This window comes from Larimichthys crocea, chromosome XVII (assembly GCF_000972845.2).
Source record: "Larimichthys crocea isolate SSNF chromosome XVII, L_crocea_2.0, whole genome shotgun sequence".
NCBI classification, from domain to species: Eukaryota; Metazoa; Chordata; class Actinopteri; family Sciaenidae; genus Larimichthys; species Larimichthys crocea.
In genome coordinates, this window is record NC_040027.1 from 11,528,200 (window position 1) to 11,556,089 (window position 27,890).

A 27,890-nucleotide genomic window follows, 5' to 3' on the forward strand; every position below is an offset into this window, starting at 1 on the left:
TCAAGTTAGTGATGAGCAAGGCTTTCCATAGTGGGATAAGTTAATCACTGAAATGTTTACCAGATTACTTCTAAAATACTTTAAACCCCCAGGCACTCATTGCCTTGACAAATGTCACCAATCTGCAATTCCAGGAAGGTTAAAACAAATGTGTTCAATTATTTGCTAATGCTATTTGATCAAGGTCTACTATATCGTAATTGTCAAAGTCCTTCAAGCTGCCTGGTCCACGACACTTTCTTTCCGCGTTTGCCATTTGCCATAATTTTCTAGTCTAGGGAGATTGCGGCTAATCTATTCTTGCAAGCCAGTGGCAAGTTGCAGCATTATCTTCTGTGTGTGGCAGCCTCCATTGACTGCTGCTAGTCAAGCTGGCATTCATTATCAAGCAGGTAATAACACAGAGCACTGGGTCTAACTCAGCCGGCAGTGGACTCATTAATATAAACAGAACCCTAAACCCAAACTCAATTTACTTGAAAGCCTCTTCGGAGACGGCGAGGTTCAGTGAAGAGTCTACACACACGTCTTGTGTGTGTGTGTGTGTGTGTGTGTGTACATCTATGTGTGTCTCTAAGAAAGGTATTAATCATTCTTCTCCCACAGCCCAACACACCAGTACACAAACAGTTCTGAGTGTGTGTGCATGTGCATTACAAAGCTCCAATTAGATAGCTGATCAGTGGTGTATATTTAAGTAGTCACTCATCTCTTTTCCCTCCCCACCCCCGCTCATATCTCTGCCATTAATGAGTCCAATTAGCGCATGCAAATATTTACTTCGAACTAGCATTTGTGATTTATCACACTGTTCTCTCTTTTAAACAAACAGTCTGAGTCATTTGTGTGTATCTGTGTGTGTGCGTGTGCGCACACGTATGTGTATGTGAGTTTTCTCTCTTTATTCATGAAGGCACGTCAGCTCATTAGGCCCTCCTGTAGAGTAAGATCATCAGCAATGCGGGGAGAGGAATCAAAAGACAGTGTAAAGAGGAGGAGAAGGAACATCGCATTATTCCTCACTGCAATATTCAACTATGCAGACACACATACACCCTCATGTATCAGTCATTGATTTAGGGTGTGCGACTGTAATGGGTACCACTCCACCACGATCAGATTAATGACACCCAGACATCGCAGAAGGCACTGGGAGGGGGATGAGGAGGAGGAGGAGATTAAATAGAGGGAAACAGAGAGATGCTCTTTTGGGGAGTTATTACTGAGAGGCACCAAAATGTGCAGCACGTAGCATTTTAAAATATCAATATATCATTGGCATTGGTGTTATGATACCTTGGTAGAATTGATGTAAATAAATGGGTCCTATTGTAAATGCTAACGTTTTTTCTGTGCTGCCTGCTTTGTCTTGCAAAGTTGTCCATTTACGGCAAAATCAACTCAGTGCAATGCGATGTAAAATGCAGCGTAGAGGCTGTGGGTCCTTCTTATGATGGTAGTCAACACAATTAACAGAATGAATTTTATTTGATGGGGATGATAGCAGGTGAACCTCTCGCCCAAAGTCAGCTGAGTCCAGCCGGATGGATTGATGATAGCATTTAAGAACAGAGCATGACACTGATGTGCTGAACAGAGTTTAAATAGAGCTGAGATCACAACACATGTAGACTGATTAGTATATTACATTACATCATATACTTGTTTTTTACTTACATATGTATACATAGACAAGCAGCTACGATGCAAAATTTGTGTGCACCTCGTTAATTAAAATGTCCAGCGGGCAACAAATAATCCTTGGAATTATCCTCCTTGAAAATTTCATAAATATGCTGGCATTGCCACCCTATTGTTGATGGCAGATAAAATGGCAATGACTCTTGTCCCTAGATGTAATTAAGCTTTCATCATCACGTGTTGATGATTTATTTATTATAATATACTGCACATAGCACACATTAGTACAAAGTATATTTCTAGAGCCAAACTGCAATGTGCTTTGTAATAACTACATTTGGTGAAAAAGCACGTCACATACTTGCTTTTTACTCACGTATGTAGGCGTAGACAAGCAGCTACGATGCTAGTGACAGTGTTTTTGGTATATGGGTACACCTGGAGAGATTAAGGCAGCACATTAGGGCTGAATAATCCCTGAAATGATCCTCGTCCTTGAGAATGTTTGCACAATGTAGACATGAATAACTAAATATGCTGACACTTGAAGATGTTACTGTATTCCTGATGGCAACAGCGACGACCTGGATCATGGTACAGTCAAAGATGAGTTTTGAAAGACTGTGAATCAAGAAGAAGACACTGACATTCATATATAATTCCACATTTTTCGCCATAGGGTTGTCGGGAGAAGAGCGAAACATTGATGAACACACTGTGCCATATTTCCAGTCTGTTGGTCACCAGAGAGCGAACACGTGGGAGTTCGATGGAGCCCAAATCAAACACTAATATATTCAAGAGTGTGTACCAATTACTTTTTATGATTATCTCTGACCTGTAGGTGGGTGTAACGGATGAAAATTGGTTTCTCATGTCCCGCTATAAATGCGATAGTACAGTATATATGTGTGTGTTTGCATGTATGGATGTGTGTGCTCTAATCTGAAGGCTGCAGCATGATCATCTGCTATGTTTTATTCATCTGAGAGACACCAGCTAATGGAAAAAGGAGGTCCACATATGTGTAAATACATGCCTGCATCTGTGTGTGTGTGTGTGTGTGTGTGTGTGACTGAGTTCTCCAACCCTGTTTCTGTGATTAGCCATATAGATAACTGTAAGCTGTCTTTGGAAGGTTGGTAGGTAACAGCAGAGGCAGCAGAGGAGAAAAAAGGAAAGTGGAGACGGAGGGTAGCTGGTAGTCGGTCTGTTATTTGTATGAAGTGAAGTGATTTGAATGGTGTGTATAATTCCAGCCTTACAGTTGGATACAGATGGCTGTGATAGATTTCAATCATTGAAGGTGCTTCATACTGAACTGCTGCTGTCCAATAAATTCTTCATTCAGATGCATGTCCAAAATGGCTGCAGGAAGACAGATGAGCTGCAGTATAATAACGCTGTATGTAATTTTACTAAATCCGCCCTGCTATTGTTGTTAAAGAACTGCTCCTGTACATCTAAGTGGTAGAACACCGATATACAAATCATATTGCAAAGAGGTGTTCTGATCAGGATTTGGAGCAGATAGAACGACGTCTTCTTTTTCCACATGTTATATTGTTTATTTAATTCTTATTAACAAAATTGTGTTCATCTGTTGGCAGCCAACATGTGCATCATATCCAGTGTTGTGGGTAATGCGTTACGTTGTTGGTCCTGTTGTGATGAATTAAAGAGTTTTGGACGAGTTTTGTAACGCGTTAGAGTACAAAATTACTTTTTTTGTGTAACGTGTAACGTAACGCGTTAGTTTCATGCATTAAGTAATCAGTAACTTCGTAATTTTAAAAAAAAAGTAATCTGTTGCTTTAAGAATTCCTGTGTGTCTGTGTCAGTTAAGTTGCAGCATGTGCGAGGCGCTGCAAACGACTTTTTAATTTTTGGTAACGCATGAGTATTCTAACGCATTATTTTTATTCATAGGTAACACTGTAAAGTAACGGATTACTTTTAATTGATGGTAACGTTGTAACCTAATTAACTACTTTCCAAAGTAACTATACCCAACACTGATCATATCCCACACAGACGAAACTTAAACTACAGCAGCCTTCCCTTGGGGAGGCTTGTTGTTAATGATGTAGTCATAATAAAGCCAAATAAACCTTTTTACTTTTTACGTCTAGAAAATATCCATCAATGAAATTATTTAGAACACCCTTTGTATTATATTGTCAGTTATTAAGAGGGCTTTGTTTATACTTCATATTTGTAGTCACTGAGGTGACTTCTGGTTCCAGATGAACGGTCTGTTGGAGTTTACCTCAGATGTGCTAAAAAGAAAAGCACGGCCTTGTTAAACAAAAGCCAAATTCATTTTTACCAGTCGAGTTATCCAAAACTCTTAAATTCATCACAACAGGACCGACAAAAGTCTCACTTTGATAAACACTTACACTTACTAAGAGGTGAATTTGCATAATTGCATTAATTTGCCGGAGGTTAATCATGTAGGAAGACAGAATGCTATCAGTAAAACTCAGTTTTATTCAGCGTATCCCCAGTTTTATTTTCTCGGTATAATGCATAACCAAACAGCTTTTTAAATCTTCCCATGCATCCTTTGAGTGTGTGCTGCGTGAGCTTTTCTTTGTGTGTATGAATGAGTCTGCATGAGCCTCCGTCAGCAGAGATGGAGATGACTGGCAACATCTGATCTCCCTAAGCTGAGTGCTTACTTCACAAATACAAACCAGAAGGAGATTCTTCAATTATTTCTCACCTTCAGCAATACAGTACTGCACCTCATCCACTTCCTCACCCATCCGTCCCCTCACCTCACCCCTGCCGGCTCCCTCCCTTTCCTCTGTCGCCCAGCAACCATCCGTAATTAATGAGCTTTTACAGTTCGATCTGATCTGCCTCAGGATTGGACACGTCTGATAAGCCGAATGGAATATACACACAGGCCTGCCCCTCTCTGCTCAGCACTGCCTGGAAATATAATTACTTGAGAATGAATACACACACACACACACAGTTAAACAGACTGACTAAGCCCAGGTTAATACCAATCTTTTTCCTCTCCTCTGCACTAATTAGAAATGTACTGAGGAGAGTCATTTGTTTGGAAGTTGAATCCTCCGTGCACTTGTTGTCGTTTTTCAGAGACTCTAAACTTCGATAATTAAATCTATTTAATGACACGCTTCAGTGAGCATATGTGTGTATGTTAATGACATGCTCTGATGCTCTCGATGAGCATGACGGAGGCGGGGAGATGGAGCAGCATATCGCATCGTTCAGCCACTCATTTACTTCAATGTAATCTATCCCCTCTCTGCCAAATGACAGTTAACACGCTCGCTTATCAATCTGCTCCCTATAGCCTTCACTCGACAGCTGTCAATACACTGCGGCCCCTTACGACATCTTCATCACCAGGGAAGCAGAGGGAAACTGTATTCATGACAAAAGTCATTTCCTAGATGTAACGATGTCCCAGTGCCCATGTGACTCCTCGTGTATAGATCAGTGGGAAGCCACGCTAAATGAAGAACAGGACACCGTGAGCAGAAGAACATCCTATACAGACACTCATTCTGTGTGGAGCGAAGCAGCACCGTCACGTTTATTGCTGTGGTCATAGCAACAGCCATGAGTGGAGATAGAGATGACATTTTTTTTTTTTTGTGGTGGTGGTAGTGATGCACTGAATGTCCTTGTTCAGATGAGAGAGAAGGAGAGCGAGAGATGAAAACGCATTCAGGGTGAGGGATGATGGAGAGTAAAGGGAGGGGTGGAGAGGGCTGGAAGAAATTTTTAGCAAAGCCTAAGCGGAGGTTTTCTTTCATATCCTTTTAGCTGTTTGTTCGACAAACCCGCAGAGTCCTGTGACACACTCTTCACGACTTTGTCATTTTCTTTCTTCGCCCCTTTGAATCCACAGCTGCTGTTACATATAGAGCCACTGTGTTAGATCAGTGCAAAACCTGATATGTTATTATTAATATGTTTAAATAACACTGTGAACATGCTCCTCACCAGGCTGTAAATGAATGATTTTCCTGTTACAGTGTCTGCGGTCACAGTTTTCTAGGTTGCTCTTTTCTCCTAATGGGTGATGCTCCACTTGACTTCCCCTCCTGCTGTTTATGTGTTCATCTCTTCCCCCTCCTGTGTGTGTGTGTGTAGTCTGTCTGTGGCTAATCTGTGTGTTAAGGAGGGCTGAATAAGCCTGCCTTTGTGATGGGGCATTACGTTTGGAGAGGATGAATACATTAAATGATAAATGGTGGCGGTGAAGGTGGCGGCGTGTGGATTTGGATTCATCTGAATGCCACCGCCCCTCTTCCATTCCCGTCTCCCCTGCTGTCATAAGAGTGCATTGATGTGGTCCGCATGCCACTTTGCATGTTAAACGGTCAGTTCACTCCAATTACTAAAAAACGTTTTTGTCATTCATCGTGTGTGGTAGCTGCTCATGCAGATGCTTTTAGTTTCATGTCCTGATGTTTTACTGTGAATTTCTGTCATCAAGTGTCGTTTTTCTGAGCCTTGGGGTGGTCCAGATCCTGCCGGGATAGACACCATTAGGACAGGGTGGGCAAAAACATGCCAACAGTCTGCAGGTTTTCATTCCTCCTCCTTTAAGAATCAGTGAGAATCTGCAGATTGGTTTAACTTCAGCTTGAATACTGTACCCAGAGGGATATTTGTCCTGCAGCCAAGTGAAACACAGATTACACACAGATTTGGATATTTAGGATGTTTGTTTGGTGTTTGCATTTCCATTCCTGTAAATATGCAGATAAACTCTCAGCCCCTTGGAAGCTTTCCTTTAATCCCATGAACACACCTTGGAGAGAGTGAGTAGATTTGTGGGAAGAGAGGATCTTAGATGCAACATTCATAAACCCTGTTTAATAACTGAGCTGTAGAGAAACAACACGAGACCTGAGAGTGATGTATACTTTAGGTTAAGGGATGAAGAGAGGATTCTGCTATTAGGTGGAATGTGGTAACTGTGAGAGAGGGAGAGGAGGGGGAAGAGGCAGAGCGAGCGAAAGAGAGAGGCGGGCGGGGAGGGGGGGGCTCGGATGCTGACTCTGAGCTTTGAGCTAGCCTCTCTCTGAGCTCTCCGGCTGTGTGTGTCTGTAGGCTGCTGTGGTGCAGACCGAAGCCTTGCCACGTTAGCCTCCCACCACCACTTCCCACAGCTCAGTCAGCCGGCGGCTGCAGTCAGGCTCCACAGTCTGTAAGTGTCTCTGTCTGTGGCTGAGGATTTCCTGCCCTTTGCAAGGATTCTCTCTCTCTTTTTTTCTGGCCAAAGCAGAGAAAGAGAAAGAGAGAGGAACAGAGAGTAAAGAGGGGAGGAAGACAGGAGGAGGAAGAGCAACAGCGGGCCGGCAGTGACCTTCGTGGTGTGGTGGCACGGCAGAGGAGGAGGAACGGGCGTGGGATCCATCAGGTGTGTCAGCACTTAAAGGGATGAGCAGGAGAGAGTCTGCTGTGGGCTTGAATTTGTATTCACATGCTGTGAATGGTAGAGTTGAAAGTGTGCTTTATATATGGGCTGCAGAGGGAGAGATCCTTCCACTTTAATGCACTGCAACATGTCATGTCATACAGTTACTGAGCGTTCAAGTTGAGAAAGAAGTACAGAGCTGAGGGAGAGGAGCTGCGAGAGAAGATAAGCATTAAAAGAGATATTCCTCTATGACATGTTGTAGATGGATACTTCTTCACAGAACTCAGATATACAGACGCTGATATGAAGGGAGAAGGGACAATATAAATGGAGAATACCGGAGATGGATGGAGCAGAAAGAGAGTGAAAGAGAGAGAGAGAGAGAGAGAGGAAAAGATGTATGTTGTGCCAGCTCGAGTGCAGTGAGGATGACAGACGTGTTTGTGTGTGTTTTCTTACTGGCTTGGACTTGGCTTGCGAGAAAAACGTCTGTATCGGAGTATCAATCACCACAGGCTGGGCGCTGCCTCAAGGCTGCAGGCAGAGGAGCGTGCTCTCACAGCATCTGTCTTTTAATATGTAATTTGTCCTTCTGTGCGATTAAATCTTAGCATTAGTACATTGTGCTTTTTATTGGCTCTGATGGCTGCAGCCTTCTTTATAAAAGGAACATTTGTATTAGAGGGAGTTGGCTGTCATGTAAGGTGCAAGTTTGCAGCATGTGGTTGTGTGATGTGCTGCACATAAACACCTGTACACCTGAACACCTGAAGCTCTTATCCACTGCAACAATTGCTGCTAATTAATAAGACACAGACCATTTCTAATGGTTCAGCCTTACATGACCTCAGTTGCCTTGGTGAAGTGACCAAGCAAGACAGTGACAGTCTGACCATCTACAGGTGATGCTTCTCAGTGCTCAGCCATCCTGCTGTCACTTGTGTCATCTTTGTGTGTTTTGCTCAAGGGTGCCTCAGCAGGATGAACGATGTTCGGCAGATGTTGGGAAATCTCATCTCAAGAACATAGGGGTTCATTTTTTTTAGATATTTACTGGTTAGTCTGTAATGTGTATGTAAGTGACAGCAAGGAGGAGAGCTGGAGGTTGTGTGTGGATGAATGTACAGGAAAACCAGGGAAAGCAATTAAAACGTCTAAATATGAAACGTGCAAGTCATTAAATCGTCTCCAAGCCAATCGAGGGCCTCAGTGAATCTCTGTGTGCCCACACGTTTATCAGTCTGTACGACAGCCAGAGCTGGGGAGACAGAGGCATAGAGCGAAATATGCTGTGTGTGTGTGTGTGAGTGTGTGTGAGTGAAGCCGAGGTTTGATCTACATGCCTCGAGGATGCTCTATCTCCCCGTATCTGTCTGCCTGTCTTTTGATCTTCCTTTCTCCATCGCATCACGTCTTTCTGAGGTAACAACTAAACACTGACCTACTGAGAATTAAGCTTGACTCAGGCTAATCCATTCTGGACCCTGCGTGACTCAGCAGCACACACACACACACACACACGAAAATACACACACACACTCACACTTGCTGGCTATTGGTACTCTTGAGCTCGTTAAAATTCTGGTCTTGTCTCTAGTGCAGAATATTGACTGTGAATATCGGCACTGATATAGAGTGGATATGAGCGGTAATATTACTTTGTTTGAAAATAACAAAGGTCTGCTGTATCACACTGGCAGTTGTAATATCACACTGTTTGCTTTGCTGCATTTTCTGTGTACAAGTGTGTCTGAACGTCTGTACAGGTGTTGTGCAGCGCTCATAACTTTCTACAGCAGAACATCATCTGTTAAACCAAGAGGGGGAAAAATCCAATTACATTCTGCTTACACTGTCTGCCAACAATGAGACAGGCTTTTTATACCTTTTGATTTTACAAATCTATTTCAATCTTCAAATGGACCAAATGTACCTAAAACAGTACGCCTTTGCTGCATTCATTTGGCATGCTGCATGTCTGTGGGTTTGAAAGTTATGTGTGCATGAATGTATGTGTATGTGTGTGTGTGCGTTTCCAGCTGAGGATAAGTGTGTTATCCACGTGGAGGTAAAGGCTTTCCCTCGATAGATCCTGACAGAGAATTTCATTATCTATGCAGGCTCTACAGATGGAGTTTGGTTTGAAGCGCTGCATAGGTGTGTGTGAGTGTGCATGAATGAGCAATATAAATGCACATATTTCTTGTATGTATGTGTGTGTATGTGTATATATGTGCAGGCTATATAAATGCACATATTTATTATAAACCCACAGTATGTCCTTTTGTGTCCTTTAAGCATTAAGAACCCTTGGACATGGTAAATGATGGACGGAGGGAATGAATGGAGGAGAGCGTCTCTTCCTCTCATCCCTCTCTCCGGTGCTGCTTGGCGCTATCATGGCTGTAATGAAGGCTCATTTATCTCCATCTCAGCACAATCTCATCATTCACAATGGGACTGCAGTAGCTCTGGAATAAGGATGAGTGTGTGTATTGTTTAGGGGACAATCATGTATGCACATATATAAGAATGGATGTTTGAATGGAGTCAGTGACGCTCTGACCTGTTGATGTACCTGTTGAATTGGGAGAATATCGGTCACGTTTGATACAAAAAGAGCCATGGGTTGTTGTGTTTGGTCAGCGTTGTGAGGGCAAACCGTCAGGGCAGAATTGGATCAATGAACATGGATTACATTCAGAGGTCAGGTTAAGTAAGCAGCCACCTCCTCACCCTGCAGCTGAGAGGGAATGAAGGGAAGAGGAGAGGTTAGATTGGTAGACAGACACACAGAGAAACAGAGGGACATGTGTAGAGAGATAAAGGCTGAGTAATGTCATCATAGGCCCCATGTCCTCCAGGTCTGATTAAGAGCCTCTCTGAGTACTCCCAGACGCTGAGCTGTGATAGGCCAAGGTCACGGCGAATCACGGCACAGCGCTGCAGATTGATGCTTAACTCCGTCAGGAAACGGCTGAATCTAATTTGGCCAATGGGCTTCCTCTCCACTTCAGATGAAGAGGACGATTCCCCTCGCCCTGGGGCCCTCCGAGGAAGTGTGTGTGTGTGTGTGTGTGTGTGTGTGTGTGTGTGTGGGTGTGTGTATATGTCTGCTGGCTTGCAGCCTGGTTGAATGAGCATGTGAGCATCCGTCTGGGTTAATGCTGTAAGTGTGTAAATGTGAGTGTAAATCTGTGTGGGTGTGTTTCTATCTGAATGTATTTTTGTCTGTTTGTGTGTGCCTCTCTCTCTCTCTCTCTCTCTCTCTCTCTCTCTCTGTCCTCCAGTTTGTGTTGCACCGCCACACTTGTCAGTATGTGGTTAAGGAATGTGTTGTAAGTGATTGGCAGGCTATGATATTAGTTTGGGAATAATAAGAATGTAATAACTCGGTGGCGTTTACCTCCAGAGAGTGACTTCCAGGTAATCACATTTACTCAACACAATCACTGTCTCGCACAGCAGTGCCCGGGACAGAACCATGACGATCTTTTTCATTTCCTCTTATGAATGTCATGAGCTGTGGTATGTGTAAAACGTTGTTTGCATCTATACGTGTTTGTGTGTGTGTGTGACACCGTCTCGCAGTTGGTTACGAGAGCTGACTGCTTGTGTTTGTATTTTACAGTCTCTGTAAATGTTGAGAGGTAGGTAGCACTTTACAGATGTTAAAAATGTCTGGGCACGTTTTCAGTTACCATACCTGTACCTATATCAAAGTATCTGTATTCATATGATTAGCCGGTGCCTTTAAATGCAAATAATGGTGTTTTATTTTGTGTATTTCCAATGTGTATATGTGTTTGTGTGCACATATATTGTGTTTCTGGTACCAGTACTGACTTTGAGAAAAGCTTAAGACACTGTTAAGGTAAAACATAACCTTAACCATAACGGGTCTGTCTGAGCAGTGGAAAAAGTTTGGCCTCCATCCTAGACAGAAGTTAGGATGTTAGGATAATGTGGGTGCTGCAACAAAGTGCACAGTCACTGTTTTTTTTCCAGACTGATCCAAGAGGCTGTTGTAAGTGAAATGCAATGCAGCAGAAACTCAAACATCAATTATGGTGATGGAGTATGGCAGCGTTGGTTGTGTCGATGAAGATGTATCTTTTTTGAGGAGAGGCGATATCTACACTTTAGACACAGCGTCTTATTTGAGCAGCAGATGCTGCTTCTCTGTTTCTAACTGGATTTGATGACTTCTGTCGAAACTGACAATAAACAAAGGCACAGAGGTCGAACTGCTGTCAGAACCTACAGTAAGGTGAAAGCTGCAAAACCAATTTAAAATGTTAGAAAACAAACAAAATCACCAAATCCTCTTATTTGATGAGCCGGGGCCAGCAAATCTTTGGCTTTTTTACTTGATTAATGACCTCAACAAATAATTGATTATCTTCATTGTTAACTAATAACATCTGATACATACTCATCAATGTTCTTTACGCCTGTAAACTGGTAAAGCACGGCTTCTGTTTGGCTAGACATTGGTTAGTAGTATATATGCAAGAGCGTATGGGATTCATGTGATGTGCAATCTAAAGTCTATGCAAGTACACAAAAGTGAGAGAAGCTTTTAATTTGAAGAGTTTTCAGAGTCCTCGGTGGTGCAGCAGTGGGGGAGGCAGCAGGTGAAGAGGGTGGACGAGGGGGAACAATATGGCTGAGCTGGTAGATCGATAATATACTCTCTGATCCATAACACATTAATAGGAGAGAATACATTATTACTGTTAAGAGATGTCAGGTGGACAGGGCAGGGACGCACACACACCTCTGAGTGCTGGGGAATTTTCAGCTGAGCGAAGGTGAGGGACACAACACTGCATCTGGGCTCAACGCCAAAGAACAACCCTCCCTCTCCTCCCTCTCTCCTCATTCTTGACCTTGGGAGCTCCGTCTCCTCCCCCCTCCTCCCCCAGATGTACCCCCCCTCTGTCCATTTCATTTCCTGTCTTAATATCCTGATTGAAGTGGTCACCTTTCTCTGTTGTGGTTAATGAGCAGCAGGTGTCTGAGTGCAGCTCACTCCACCATGGCTGGGACCCAGGGACCAGCTCACAGAAGCTTCTTTATCAGCCTGGAAAAGAGGAAGAGCCTGCGGTCCACCCTCCTAAAGCGTTTTAATGGTTTTCATTATTGCTGATAGTGAAGAGTGGAAATAAAAGAGTGAGAGACACAGGGGAACGACGCACTAGTAAAGTGTAATACTAGGTGTTTTTACAATATTGTTCCATTTCAGTGTGTTAGATTTAATTCAATTCAATTTTATTGTCACATAACATTACAGAACATGGCAGAAATGGAATATAATATTCATAGGTGTGTTTTCATTGGTGTATAAACACTGGAAAACAAGAATAGTTGTGTTCTCGTTACCTTACAAAGACCCTTTTATATCTACAGACGTCACAAGTCTTCTTCCTAATGGAGTCCTGTCGTCATGTTGCACAGCCATGTTTCTACAGACACTCGCTCTAGATTGGACCTTTTGCAGCCACCGTAGTTTCTCCTACATGCATGGAAGGGCGTGGTGGGGCGAGGGGTTTACAATCTGCAACGTCATCCTCCACACTAGACCTCCAGCCGTGTTTTCAGTTCACATTCAGCGGTTTATAATTATAAAATTACAAAAACATGATCCTTGCCAAGATGGAAATACACTGGAGAGAGTTTCAGTTACAGTTTGAATCCACACAGTAGTATTCTGCACATCAACAGTGTGCATTTATGAGTGTGTGTGTGTGTGCTGTCTGACAGCACCGTGTGAGCTGTCCATTGCAATGCAATGCAGTGTAGTGCAGCAGTTCATGTGCTTTGAATACACAACTACACCCACATAGATGGAGGCAGAAAAAGCAAACTGCTGTTGTGCTGTTGTGTTGTGTGAATGTTGTGAATATAATACATAATCCTTTGTTTCACTCTCACAGCTCTCTGCATTAATGCTGAAATCATGACACAGCAATTTCAGTTGAGAGATTATTATTTAATCACACATTTTATATAAGCGAATTAATGTTGTATCTCTGTGATAGAGTCTACTCTCTTCCCACAGCAATGCAGCGTCACAGTTTTTAACCATGCTCACTTCACTGCGCACACACTTGCTTATCTAGGGTGTCTACAGTGATTACATACCATGAATATTTGAGACCACAAATATTAAATTACCTCCCAGCAAAATAAATGGAGCTTTAATACTCTCAAGCATTGTTCTAATCCTACACTCATCATCACAATCAACACCAGAGTCATTTATTACTACAATCACGTCAGCAATCAACAGTCCCTAACACTGCAAACAGAAAAATAAAAAAAACATGTTTTGTCCAAAATAAATTGCTCATTAAGCATTAAGCCCACTTATGCTGTTAAATCAGCATCAATAGGAAAATATATAATAGCAGCGCATGCAAACTCCAACGTCTGCATCAAACATGCTGGATGTTTATGAAGAGAGAGAGACAGACAAACTTCTGACTGCTAGGAATTATAAAGATCCAACATTAAAGAACAAACGTTGACCAGAAATACTGTATTTATGTTGGTTATGGAGTCTGTACACATTTCTGCACAGCTTTGATTTATTGATTCGATATAATTTGGTCATAATTTCATAATACCTGTGAGTATAATGTGAAAAAAGACACATTCAGATGGGCTATTTTGTGTCTGTAGTCCTGAATGTGGTGTTGGTGTGTGTGTGGGTGTGTGTGTGTGTGTGTGTGTGTGTGTGTGTGTGTGTGTGTGTGTGTGTGTGTGTGTGTGTGTGTGCTGTAGGAAAAAGGGTGAAGAGGCTAGCAAACTAGTTATCAGTGGTCCTCACCTCAAAACCCAATGATGTACCCTTGAGAAAGTCATTTAACCTCAGCCATGCTCCAGTGAACAGCAGAGGGCTGACTGTACGTACTGAGCACATCAACATTTGTCTGTGTATACAGGACATTAGACATACAGCACTTAAAACGCACAGTGGCACTTTTACTGACAGGTGAAAGGTGTGTTTGGGTAGGGGACAAACAGTTCAGTACCTAAAAAATGAAAGAATGAGCTCCGGGCTTTCTCACACCACTCATTCGATTGGTTGACTGGCTCGACATTACTTTTGCTGTCAGGAGGTAGTGAGGTGCTAATGAATGTCTGCCGATTCTGTGAGTGAAGAATACAAAGAAACACATACATAGTGGGTCAGTGAAGCTTCCAACCCACAACATCAGAGTCCCGGTGGAATTTAGAAGCTTGGACACTCCATCTTTATGTTTACGGCTAAAAATAGCACAGGTTTATCACCATCACACGGTCCCCTGGGTGTTTGTTTGTAGAAAGCGAACAAGGGTTAGAGAAATGGGCACTGCGTTCTGTGTCCAGCTCCAACTTTATGTATTTATCTCTGAGCCACAGCTGAGCTTAAACTGGGACGACTACAGGGGCGGGGGGAATGGTGGACAGTTGGACAGAGAGGCGCACACACAAGACTGATGCCAAGAGAAGAGGGTTTGCAACTCTGACCAGCTACATACAGCAGGTCTGCATGCAACGAGGCGTCGCACACATTAGGAGAACGAGGTGTGTGTGGTAGTTCAGTGCTTCCCACTGCTCTTTCTCACACATAGTTTCACTGCTGATGTCAGAAAAGCAGATTGATGCAGTTTCTCTCTCTCTCTCTCTCTCTTTCTCGAGTCCTCTCGCTCTCTCTCTTTGCGGCGTGAGTGAGGCGAGGCCAGATGAGTTGCTATGTCAGAGGGAATGCAGCAGTGAGGGAGGTGAAGCTTTATTTCTCAGTGAAAGGTGTATTTTTCTCTTGTCAACAGGCATGGCTGCATCAGCCTCTCCTTGACTGCCCCCCCCCTTCCTTTACATTTCTCCGGCTCCTTTCTATCTTTGCCTCCCCCTTCTCTCTCTCTCTCTCCCTCTCTCTCCCTCTGCTTCCTATCTCGAGCTGAACAGAGGACAGATTGAGGGTATTATTTTTCTTCGACTGAGTTTTTCTGCCATGCAGTGATACTGAAGGTCCCATTCTGCTCCTGTGTCCAAGATAAATCAAAAACATTTTTCTACAGCTGCAATCAATGCTCTAGCCCCTTTTCAACGGCTCTACCTTTTCCCTCTCTCTCTCTCTCTCTCTCTCTTACACATAGGCACACACTCTTATACAAACACACACACACACACTTTCTCTTCTCTGTTTCTTCCTGAGGCGACGGTTCTCTCTTGAACGCTGACATCAGATAGCCTCCTTCCAGCAGTCCACTCCTCTGGGAGGGATTTGCATGTCATTTGCATCTCATTACAGATTTAATAGAGCAAACTGTGCTCCATCCTGAGTGAAAATGACAAGAGGGGGGGAAGAGGAAAGGTGAAGATAGCCGGGGAGAGTCAGTCTACTGGTGACTGTGTATGCCTCCAAGCAGCTGTGACTGTGTATCTCACACCCAGCTATGCAGCTCTGCAATTAACCATATTCTAGAGAAGTAATAATGTCAAACCTTTTAGGGAGCGGAAGGAGAAGTGGCACAGGGTTCTGTGTCGTTAATAATGATTTACAATCACTGACATTTGTTTTAATAATTGACAAATAATCCAAATGTAAAACATGGACTTACTCAACAGTATGTCATGCAGATCACTTCATTTGTCTAGACAAAATCAAATCAAATCTTCTCAATAATACCCAAGATGGGTTACAAAAGGTGCACATAGAAGAATAAAAAGTCATCATAGAGAGAGAGGAAATTGACTTGCATTTACACACTTATTCACGTGCTTTTCTGGTCTACTGACCCCTCAAAACTCAACACATTTACCCATTCACTCACACATTTATACAGTGATGGCAGAGGCTGGCTGCCATGCAAGGTGCCAACTGGTCATCAGGAGCGATAAAGCACTCACCCATGTACACTCACAGAGCTATCAGGTCAGGATCTTGTGTAAGGACACTTCCAGGAATCAACCTCTCTGAGTCACTGGTGACCACAGCTGCCCTGTGTCATGGTCACTACTGGAAGAAACATTTTAAAAAACAAGGTAAAGAATGAACAAAGAGGGTGTTGGTTTCGTGATGTTTTGTGGACTATAGAATCAGCAGGATGACAGACTGAGGCCAGTCAAGTGGCGAGCTACGGGAGTAGACAAGAAGAGTCGGACAGCGCAGATATTTTTTTAGACAGCATGAACATTTTTGAGAGATGACATTAGAACAGAGTGCGGCGGCCGTCATGAATAAGGGAGCAACTGTCACGTTTAATATGTGTGCTGCTGCACAGGGGAAACATCATGGGAGCTGTAGTTTTTTAAAATGGCACCAAATTAATTGTTGATTTGGTGACCCATTGATCTTGAACATGGATTAGACACCCTAGGAACAGAAATCATTCATGACAAGTTGTATTGCATTATAGAAGCCAGGGGAAGAGGATTTCTCTAGCAGACATGTAGAGAGAGCAGGGCAAGAGTTTGCAGAAGCGTGAACTGAAGGACAATTTTCTAAAATCACAGTCACTCTAATGTCAATAAAACGCATCAGATGATTTTAACTGTTTAACGCAGCGCTTAGCATTTTGTTTCTCTTCTCATATTGCACAAACACACTTTCACATACAGTTAATAGGGCAGAAAATATGATTTGTTTATGTAAATTCATATCAGCCAGTGTGTGACAATCCTGAGATAAACCCCGGCGTATCACACAACCCCTTTTTTTTAATTACCTTATTGTGTTGTCTCTTCTCAGCAGCAAACTCCTGGAAGGAAGAGGCTTTTTCAATTAGGACTTCTCCCCCCATCTGAGCTGCGCTCTCTGCCGCACGCTTTGTTGTTGTGTGTGTGTGCGTGTGTGTGTGAATTATTTGGTAACCTTTCTAATTTCACACTTGTTAAGTTTCCATGTAAAAGGCAACATTTTAGAAGGAAGCCCTCAGGATGGGTGAATGTCATTAGTGACTGTGTGTGTGTGTGTGTGTGTGTGTGTGTGTGTGTGTGTGTTCCTGTATGCGTATGCATTGTGTGTATGTCAGAGGGTAGCGTGTGGTTTAGTAATATGGAATCAGGGGCAGGTTCGAGTCTCTCAGGAGCCCTTTTCTACACACTCATACATGCATACTCACAAAAAGAACACATCACCATACTGTTGTTTACATTCCTGCGACCAAATGAGGTGATCAGCCATTGGCTGTTGTGCATGGCCTCCCCAGGCACGCTGTGCCGTGTGTGTGTGTTTTTTTTTGTGATGACGATTATGCTTCCTTTCTGTTTGTTTCTCCCACTCCCTCTCTCCGTCTCTCTCTCTCTCTCTCTCTTTCTAATTTATGTGTTGTTGTTGGAGCTGGTGCTGATAGGCCCAGAGATGGCATTTAGCTAAAGAGCAGAGAGGCTGTTAGCTTCTCCATTCATCTAATCAATCTCACTAATGAAACCGCTGTCCTCTCCACAGCCTCTTTCTTTCCTCTCTTCCATGCCCTCTACCCTCTCATCATTTGCCATCCTTGTACTTGTATCCTTTTACTTTCTTGCGGCGCACTGCTACCCATTCTCATTTTGTTTTCTTCCTTTCCTTCCCTCCTTACGATCCTCCCTTTCCTTCATGCAGCTGTCCTAGATTCACCACTGGTTGATTTGTTCCCAGTGTGGAGCTTTTTCTGGTGTTTGCTTCCTCCATTTCAGCAAAACCAGTGTCTCCACCCCCTCCCCCAGCAGAATAAATGGTGGATTGACCCAGTTAGGGTGAGAATGGGTATTGTACTGGGAGTGTATAAGTGCCAAGGCGTGTACATCAAGTGTGCGTTTGTGTGTTTTCACATGTACACATGGGGCTACGTATACCTGCATGTGGAGATTTAATTGTGTTCAACCTGTGGCAGTAGCACAATGTCAGTTTCAGACTGAGTTCTTGTTTTGTATGAATCTAATGGATGAGGAGAGAAACCTGTATCTGAAACACTGAGTCGATGAATCAGTCAGTTGATCAACACAACATTGATAGAGAACTATTTTGATAATCGATTTACTGAAAACAATATTGTCTGTTTCTAGTGTCAGATACAGAATATATTCTTACTATACTCTCAGAAAAATGACATTTTGTCTTAGGTCAAACAACTAATTGATGACAGCAGATTAATCAATAATGAAAGAAATGTTTTTATATTATCTTGGAGCTCTGACTGGTGTCTCAACGGGCAGGTTGATCAGATAAAAATCTAGCGGGAGGAAGTCTGGAGCACGGTTGTAATAAGGTGATGCCATTAATATTTCAGCTAATGACAGACATTTAATTAAAACACATTAAAACACATTGAAACATGACTCCGTGGGTGTGCTCCAGCCCTTATCACTCATAAAGCAAACTGTAGTGACATTATCTAGCTCATACCAGCTTAACTTGCAAAAACTCAACCAGCTCATCATCCGTTTGTAAAGTTTAGTGATGTTTTTTCGAACAACTGGTGATGTAGCATTAAGAAGAAGGACTGTTGCTATGGTTACCTCCAGTTTACACACTAATTTAATACCTGGGCTTAAAAAACGCCAACGGGGGACTATATTAGAGATCATTCACATTTAACTGACATCTGTCAGCCAGTCAGAAATGAGTGTTTTTCGTAGCCGTGGAGCAGTAATACATCTTGACATTGTTTGGTCATTTCTTTGGCTGCAATGTTTTTTTTTGTTTTTTTTACTCCTCTGAGAGAGAAAGAGAGGGACTGAGAGATTACCCTGGGGGTACCTCTGTTTCTTTCTCTGCACCACTTCATTCTGAAATCTGTTTTGTGTGTCTGTATGTGTGCAACCACTTGTGTGTGTGTGTGTGTGTGTGTGTGTGTGTGTGTATATATAAATATATATACACTGTGTGTTTGTGTGTAGCCTTGGGGTGTTGACGTGTGCTGGACAGAGACCCTACAGAGAGCCTTTGTGGAGAAGTCTTCCCTGCAGCAAGGTCGCTCTTTCTCTCCCTCGTTGTCTCTCTCTCTCTCTCTCTCTCCCTCTGCATCCCTCGCTCCTCTCCTCCCTCCATCAGTACATCTCTGTCCATAGCTGTGCAACATTCATAGTTTTCTCTCTCTCTCACACACACACACTCACACATTTGTACCCAGACAAAAAGCACATGCTACATGAATTCATTTATTACAGGCAGGTCTCTGGAGAGGCCCAACTTCAGAATATAAAGTCTGTCATGGTGAGTGTGCTTTTGTGTGCTTGAACTTGTGCGACTGCGACTTTGTGTTGGTCTGCTGGGTAATGGCAGTGATTATAATGTATAAATATGCTGACTTTTGCTAGAGGACAGAACATGCCCCTTGCACCACAATGACACGTACACACAAACTTATACATTTAAAACATTCAAGTCTGTAAATGTTGTTACTGTACATACTGTACCCTGTATAGAGACACACCAAACATTATTTCTTTTTATTAGTGCATACACACAGGGACATTTTGTCCTTGTAATGCTTTGATGTACACTCAAGCGTGGCACTTTTAGCTGGCTGTGTGTGTGTGTGTGTGTGTGTGTGTGTGTGTGTGTGTGTATAAACTGCAGGACAGTAATTCCCCAGCATTCCCACTGTGAACAGAGGATCCACATTCCCGTGATTTTACCTTTTGATTCTTTAATACATACACATTGTATTCTCACTCTCACACTTACACATACTCTCCTCAGCTGGATGCACATCAATCATAGCGCCAGCCTCACCTGTCATTGTCTTTGTTGTTGCTTATATACAAACATCCTTTTCCTGGTCCACCGAGTAAAGACCCCAATCAGGATTTACATTCACAGTATAGCACCTTTTTGCTCCCATACACATTCACTCCCACGGGGGATAGAAGAAAAACACAGCAGCACCTGTTTTTTTCAGTGTAGAGAATAATGCTGTTTCTCTACTGCAATTACATAAAAAAGTGGTGAAACTGGGAAATAGGAATGGGTTCTTTGAAGGGAAGTTAAGTTGATTTGTGAATGTGATAAAAGAAGGAAATAATGTAGAGAGCAAGAATGTGAAATTGGGACAATCAAGTCAGAATGACGGACAGGTGAGGCATGTGTGTGATGAGCCTGCATAAACATGCACAGCGCTGAATGCTGATCAGGGACAATAAAACCTCCATCAAAGATTTATTCAGGAGAGACAGAATAAGGAAGAGGGAGACATGCGGAGGGAGGTAGAAGGGAACGGGCGGGGGAAGAGGGAGCACTCAGGTTTGTGTCACAGAGTGGATTATACCAGAGACACCTCTTTCCGCCTATCACCGCCAGACATACACACACACTCGCATATGAGTGCTCAGACTCTGTGCATTTTAATAGCCCTGTCACCTCCAGCTATAATACCAGACAATGGCTCTTTGAGCAGACACTCGTCTTCAGAAGTGTCTTTCGTGCTTCCTGACAGGCTCAAGCGAGAGCTAACTGGCTAGCTCGCCACAATTATAGATCCCATCTGTGTAGTCACAGAGCTACGGAAAACCCTAGCACAACAAGCCCACGGCCTACTCTGTCAAAATGTCACCTGGTCCGGGCTGTGCTCCAGGCGAGACACCCATGGGGAAAATGTAATCTAATTCAATGTCCCCCTCCTCCAATGAAGTGTGCTGTCAGCTTTATCTCAAAGCTCCAAACTCAACCCCCCCCTTCCTCTACAAGCACCTGCTTTCATCCCGTTTGAGATGATTGAGATTCAGCGTTGATGCAGATGACATTTGAGCAGGTATTTTACTGTTCCCTCACTTGTGACTGACTGGGTGAGATGCTAAATGTACGGAGAGTCACAAATAGGAATGGACTTGGTGGAGAAGAGGGGAAAGAAGGATGTTGGCAGAGTTAAAGGGTTTGAAAGAAAATTGTAAAGCAGTGTGGCAGATATCGTGGAGAAAAAGGAGTCAAGACTGGATGGAGATGGAAAGTGAGGAGAGGAGGGGGAAGACAAGCACGAGGGAGGAAGTGGAAACTGGAGATACAAGAGTTGAACAGAGGGCAGACAAAGGGCAGCTAGGATGGGAGAGGGCAGGGTGTCTCATGAGCGGGACAAACTCTAAAATCAACCAGCTCTGCAACTGAATCAATCCAAAGATCCCCATGTCGGCTGCCAGGATTAGTGTGTGTGTATGTATGAGCGTGCATGGGAATGTGATTATCAGTGTGTTTGAGAACACTGTGACAAGGATAATTATGTTTGATTACTAAAGACCCCAGTGAGGGTTTGCATTATCAGCCACTGTGCTCCTTTAGTATTTTCCTAAGCCTTGGTGGTGAGCTGTCATCACTCTGTGTGTTTTTCTGATAGCCCTGTCTGATTCCTTTTCTATTGGACTTGTTAAACAGGAACTTCTACATACTGTACTAATATAAGTTTGAACTGCTGTGTGTGATAGTGAGGAGGATATTGATACCACAGGAGAGCAGCTCAGTTAATAATTAATAATACAATCATTAACTTAAATTATAGTTTGACTTTTACATGTTTACAACAGAGTAAATGAATAAAAATAAGAGAGAAGCACAGAATAATAAAGATAACATGCCACATTTCTGCTGGACGAAAAATACAAGGTTTGAGAAGTTATTTTAAAAGACGGAAGAAATTCTGTCTGTCTGATGTCTAAGTGGCAGAACACATTTTCCAGATTTAGAAATTCTGTCTGATAAGATTCAGTGTGTGGAAAAGCTACAGAGGCCCCCGCCAGACTTTTTACATTAATCTTCAAATCAAATCTGAATTTAACATTTAGCAAATATAGAGGAGCTGAGATTGGACTGGTGTGTCCAATGTCCAATATGTCTGTCAGCACCAATAAGGAGCCGAGCTGTTGCAGTCTGGCCCGTTTGGAGGCGAGGCCTCTGCCAGTCATGAGAAAATGACTGGAGGAGTTCACCAAGAAGATCTCTGCCAGGTGTGTGGGTGGGGAACAGGGAGTGCAGGGCAGCCTGTGTCTGTGTGTGTGTGTGTGTGTGTCCAGTTTTTATTACCTTGGTGTGAAAATTTAGACAGGAACATTTCCAAAACAGCAGCGATCTAAACTGTCAATTTCAAAGTGAAAATGCCAACAAAAGACTCCGCTAACACTGATGTGACTGCCAAACTGAAGCTGTTGTTGATCACTTGCGGCCTCTGCTGTCTGGTTAAGAGGAGTCAGCAATCAATTGCGGTATAAAGCAGAGCAGTCAATAAAAGGTTTGATTTTTGTTTTTTTGGCACAGAGTTATAGAAAAGCAATTTATTTTAAACTTAAACTGGCCTGAAACTAAGACAACACAAGGTAACATGAACATAGGACATGAGATAGTCAAACCTCAGTGCTCTGTTTCTGTTTCTCTCTGATCTCTCTCTCGCTGTCTTGCCTCTTCCTCTCTTGTGTAGACTTTGTGCGGGTACGTTTGTTTCTCCTCGAGCATTTGGATCCATGTTTGGAAGGAGGCTCGCTGGTTATTAACAGCTTCAGTTTGATCTCCATCTATTGTTTGATTACATCTGAAGTGGAGCCAATGCCTGTTGTCCAGCTCCACACTGAGCCTGTTGGTGCTGGCCAACACCCTGTGCACAAAACACACACACACACACACACACACACACACACACACACACTGATAATTATCCATGGCTGAGAGTCAGACATTTGTCTGTGATTGTGTGTGTGTCATGGATGGACTTCCGGTGCTTTGGTACCAAGGCTATTATCGCCAATTGTTTGTGTGTGTAATAACTTGAACCCAGAGAGTGTGCAAATATATTTCTCACTCACAAACACACACAAACAAACACACACACTTTCACAGTCTCTCACACAAACACACACACTGTGCACAACAACAAATATCCAGTTACAGTTTCAGCTAATTGTCACCTTTTGCTCCTCCCCTGCCTGCTGCTTATGTCTGTCAGTTCCCGTGTCGGCCTTGCCCTTTTGCCCTACTTCATACCTCCAGCTGTACACACACACACACACACACACACACACACACACACACACACACACACACACACACACACACACATTTATCACTTCAGGTTGTCTCAGCAGTCATGCAGTCATCTCACGTAGCCCAAACCTAACTACAAGTCTGATCATGCTCTGTATTGGAGTATTGTGCTCCAGTACACTTATGTATCAGCGCCACGAAAATATTATTTTAACTACTTTGGTTGAATGAGTACACACTCGTCTATGGTATGATTGTAGAGCACTCAAGCTTTTAAAAAGCTTTTAAAATGTGATTGATGTTTCACCAAACAACTTGAATATATGAGACTGATAAAGTGGAAAATAATAAGATAGAAGACAAATATATATTCAGAATGAAACGCTGGTCATCATCTCCATAAAATGATTATATTCTGAAAACATAAAGTGCAAATGATAAAGGAGTTTGTTTGTGTAATTTCTAGTGATTTTTTTTTCTTGCACTACTTTGGAAACAAATTAAATAATCCCTGGTATTATTGTATTAAATATATATCTCTGATGCTAAACCTCCGGCCTTGTTTGTACATCCTTGAAGTCAAAGATCTTGCAGGCGCTCATGATTAAATTAGGAGTCTTTGCAGCGTTCTCTTTGCTTTTTCAAGCAAGTTATTGTTTCTTTACCCTTGCACCCCCGGCACACTTTAATTGTTCTTGTCCTGTTCAGGTCTGTTTGTACTGTTCAGCCAGCCACTGAGTCTAAGACGAGGTAAAGCCGGACCAGGAGTTACTTTGGAAACGCTGCACTGAGCTCACGCTGTGAAGCTGGAGCTGTCCGCAGTGCTGAATCACACAGGCTGTGTGTTGTCCTCATGTCTGAAGCTGCTGCCTCATACTGAATAATGTGGGTTACTCACTGGTGAAGAATAAATATTCAAAGATGTCCTGATGCTGTGCAGCCTGGCCGCGTTGTCATATTTTATATTCTGTAGCTCGTGTGTTGTGTATCCTCACAGAGTGACTTTGAACTGCCTCCGCCCACAGGCAGACCTCAGGTCAGGCCTGCTGTTCGGTTCAGATTGGAGACAGCTTTTGCTTTCGCACCGTTATGCCGCTCAGTCCTGCTGGGCCACTTTATCATAAGTACCCCACGATGTCCTTTGCCTCTGGTCTGCTGGGCATGTCTACTGTAGTCCTCCATTTTATCTTCCTGTCTTCTGGTCCAGACCGTCTCCTTCACCTGCACACTCTGAATACCCTTCTCACCCATCAGTCTTTATCTGTCTGTCTCCTTCTTTGTCCTCTCCTCTCTGTCTCTCCTTGGGGCTACTGTAATCATCTAAGATGAGACTCTCGCTTCAGCTCTCTTCCTCTCTCTCTCCTTCTGTGGACTGGGCGGGGCAGATGAATACGATGCCCTGACTGCAGCGTGCCAGTATCTGTCTGCGTGAACTGTGAAAGCTTATGACTTATTGTATGTGTGGGTCTTATCTTAGTTATTAGTTTATCTGCATGACTATCTGGGTTTCATAGCTCTACTGCCTCTCTCTCTCTCTCTCTCTCTCACTCCTTCACATACAGTATTAATCCATCTGCTCCCTGTTCACCAGCTCTATCTGACTAAAGCTCACAGATAGTCTAAAGGCCATAGATAAGGCTGACGTGCTCTTGTCTCCCTTTACACTAATTGAATTGACATCAATTGTTCTGCATCAAAATCTGACTTGTGAAATTTGGTTTCATTTTTTTCACCCCACTACCACTCAGCCACCGGCTCTGTATGCAGACACCACTGCTTAGTGCACCATGATTGACAGTGAGAGTAATTTGTGTTTATATGTGTGTGTGTGCGTGCTTATGTGGACATACCCGGTACTGTTAATTTGAGTCCTCTTGAGCAGTGAAATCGGCTTATTTCCAACAGCCTCTAAAAACACCTCAGAGGTGTCTTAATGAAAGAGCAGAAAAGAAGGGATGAACACTCCTCTAATCCTAATTTGTGTCTACTGCTGCTGCCCTCCACCTCCACCCACACCCTCTCTCACTTCTCTCTCCGAGCCGGTCAGATATCAAATTCAGACAAGCAACATTCATGTCAAAACACAAATTTTTACTGGCAAGTTGGACCGGTGGTTTGGAAATATTAATGGTTCATTCTTCACACATCTTTTCCTGTTAAATGACTAATGTAAGCTGTGATTCTGGCTGTGTGCCCTGGCATTGTGGCCGGGGTATTAAAACAATATTTGGTGACATTAGACTCTGGCATTTTTTGTGTAGCCCGAGGGCACATGTGGATTGATTTCTGCCCAACACTAGCTCTAAAACCGAAACCATCTCTGCCCTCGTCCTCTGACCCTTTTATAAAGAAAACAGCATGTAAATAAACAGAGGAAGAAATAGTGCATGTGTGAAGTGTGAGAGAGTGGGGGCAGAATCTAGACAAAGCTGTGGGGGTTGAGCCATAGTGTTGCATTGTGAGCTTTAGGGCAGGCTTATTTAATATTAATATTTAATGGCTGGTCTGGGGCTAAATGAGCTGAATTAATAGGGTCTGCTCTGAACACTTACATGCCTGCTAAACATACATTTTTTCGCATGTGTGTGGGTGTATGTGTGTGGGTGTCGTTATTAATTGGGTCATCTTTCAACCATTTCATGCCCTCTTAACCTACACTTGGTGGATGTGGGTTTGTAGGCTACAGTTTTTTAATGTCATGCATGTTCAAGCTCTTGGCATAATTATGGAACAGTATGCGTCTTTGTTTTGATTTCTTTTTACGTGTTTAAATGTTGTTGTTGTGTCCTGTATTCATTTTTTGGAGGTTTCATATTTTTGTCTTTCTCCCTGCACTCTTTACTTATCAGAATTTTTGCAGACACATGCAGAATATCAATCATGTCTCTCACATATGTGTCCCCCGGTGCTGGTGTGTGTGCACAAGGCTAAATGTTGGCTTAGAATTAAAGGGCCATTCCCCAGTGTGCTCGCTGAATCAGTCTGGTGCAGGATCACTACAAGGAGAATCTGGCCCACATCCCCCATTCCCATCCCCATCCTCCCTTCCTTCATTCCTCTCTCTGCTGCAGCTCATTAACCCCCCCAGTTTTCCCATATTCCAAGTCATCCAGTCTGCACAAACTGGTATCATCACTATGCATCTCTCATCTGTCATCAAAAATTCTTCTTCCCTTCCCCCAGCTCTGGACTGGATTGGTTCAGTCCAAGTCAGACTCGGCAGGGGACTGACTCCCCACAAATAAGGCCAACCATTCTGACATGAAAGGGTACGGCCTCTGAAGAACAAAGAGTGTGTGTGTGTGTGTAAATATGATATGGGTTTGTGCACATTTCTGTGTGTCTGCTTGCTTTTTTTTTGTCTCAGCTGTTTTATTCCATGGGAAGAGCAGCAGTGTGTATTTAAAGTGCAGACATTTGCAGGAATCCGTAAAGGCGTTCTGCACTACATCCTCATCTTTAGTCTAGCAGGACCACTTCAGGAATGTAATGTGAGAGACGGGTAGAAAGACCCAGAGCCCGGAAGATGAAACAGAGTTTTGGCAGAAAGGGGGATTAGTGCGAGTTATGAGAAAGACTCGCAAGAGGATCTCTGCCCCTTTTTGTCTCCGGCTCTATCTGTCTTCCACTATCCTGGCCTTTGTCTATCTTTTACTCTTCCTTCTTCTTTCTGTTTCTTACTCAGATGGCGTCGCCTCCAGGGTCAGGATCGGGCAGGATGTTTTCAGACAGATTATCTAGACAGTGAGGGGACCATGTTCAAACAGAGGGTCATCCAGACTGTCTCGTTCTATCCACAGGCAAAACACACAGAGGACTCACTTTGTCTTATAGTAGAAAAACCCTCTGGATAATAGCTGAACTCTGGTCTCCATCCTGCACCTCAATGCACAGGAAACTGCAAAAATGCTAGTGCCAGGTTGTGGGTAGCTCAGAGGAAGTTCATCCTCACAGACACACACTCACACACTTGTGTTGTGCAGGATATTAAACAAGCGTTTCCTCAGCAATATATTATCTGATTAGGCTAAATTAATGAGACCCAGTGGAATGCTAAAACTCCTCTTGTGCATCCTTCCCTCTAGTCATCTCACCATCCCTCCATCCTCTCATCTCTTCCTCTCACACTCACTTTTCACCCTACAGCTCCCTGCACTCCTGTTTTTATTCTTTATCTGCATGCTCCTCCCCGTCCTCGTTCCTCTCCAATCATTACATTTCTTTGTGGATATTTGTGATCTCTTCTTCTTTGACATCTTACCTTTTTTTTCTTAGACAGCCATTGACATATTCTGCAACAGAAGGTGCCAAGCTGACATTCATATAGAAAGCACACATCCTGTATATGCATAGATACGAGTGCACACACATGCCCTCATGTGTTTGTGATTGGCATACAGTACAGTTTTTTTTCCGATTTGCCAGTAAGTTATATTTAATCTGTGAGCATAACATATAATATGTGATTAAATCCTGCGTGTGTGAAAGCGAGGAGAAGCTGGTAGCTTTTAACCAGCTGCCTGTCTTCATATGTGAGCTGGCATGAAATGAAGAGTCGGGAGATTCCCTCAGCCCACTGTCTGCTTTTCTTATTAAATACACACCCTCCTGCAGACAGCGTGATGTGATGTGCTGTGTGTCTGTGTGTAGACTCTGCGAGTCTTAAGTGATAAAGGAGTTGTTTATTTCATGATGCAAAACATACTTAATTACGAGCGACACTCTGAACGTAAAGACAGAGAGGGAAGTATTTGAATTAGGTGTGAGCGTGTGCACCACGTGTGCTTGTGTTTGTATCACCCTGGGGCTGCCGCTTGTGATGTTTAAGCAGAGTTTCATGTCTCCCCTCATTAAATCAAAGGGAACAGATCTTTTTGAAGAATTGCTGGTGTGAGC

The 27,890-nt window shown here is 43.1% G+C and overlaps 1 protein-coding gene across 2 annotated transcripts in view; it reads left to right on the forward strand.

Moving 5' to 3' along the window:
• Nucleotides 1-6,759: 6,759 nt before the first annotated feature.
• Nucleotides 6,760-27,890, forward strand: part of dab1a (DAB adaptor protein 1a) — a 180,018-nt gene continuing 158,887 nt past the window's right edge. For both annotated transcript variants that reach the window (XM_027290385.1, XM_027290386.1), the window contains exon 1: nucleotides 6,760-7,057. The gene's annotated coding sequence lies outside the window, so the exon portion shown is untranslated. The remainder of the gene's footprint in view (nucleotides 7,058-27,890) is intronic.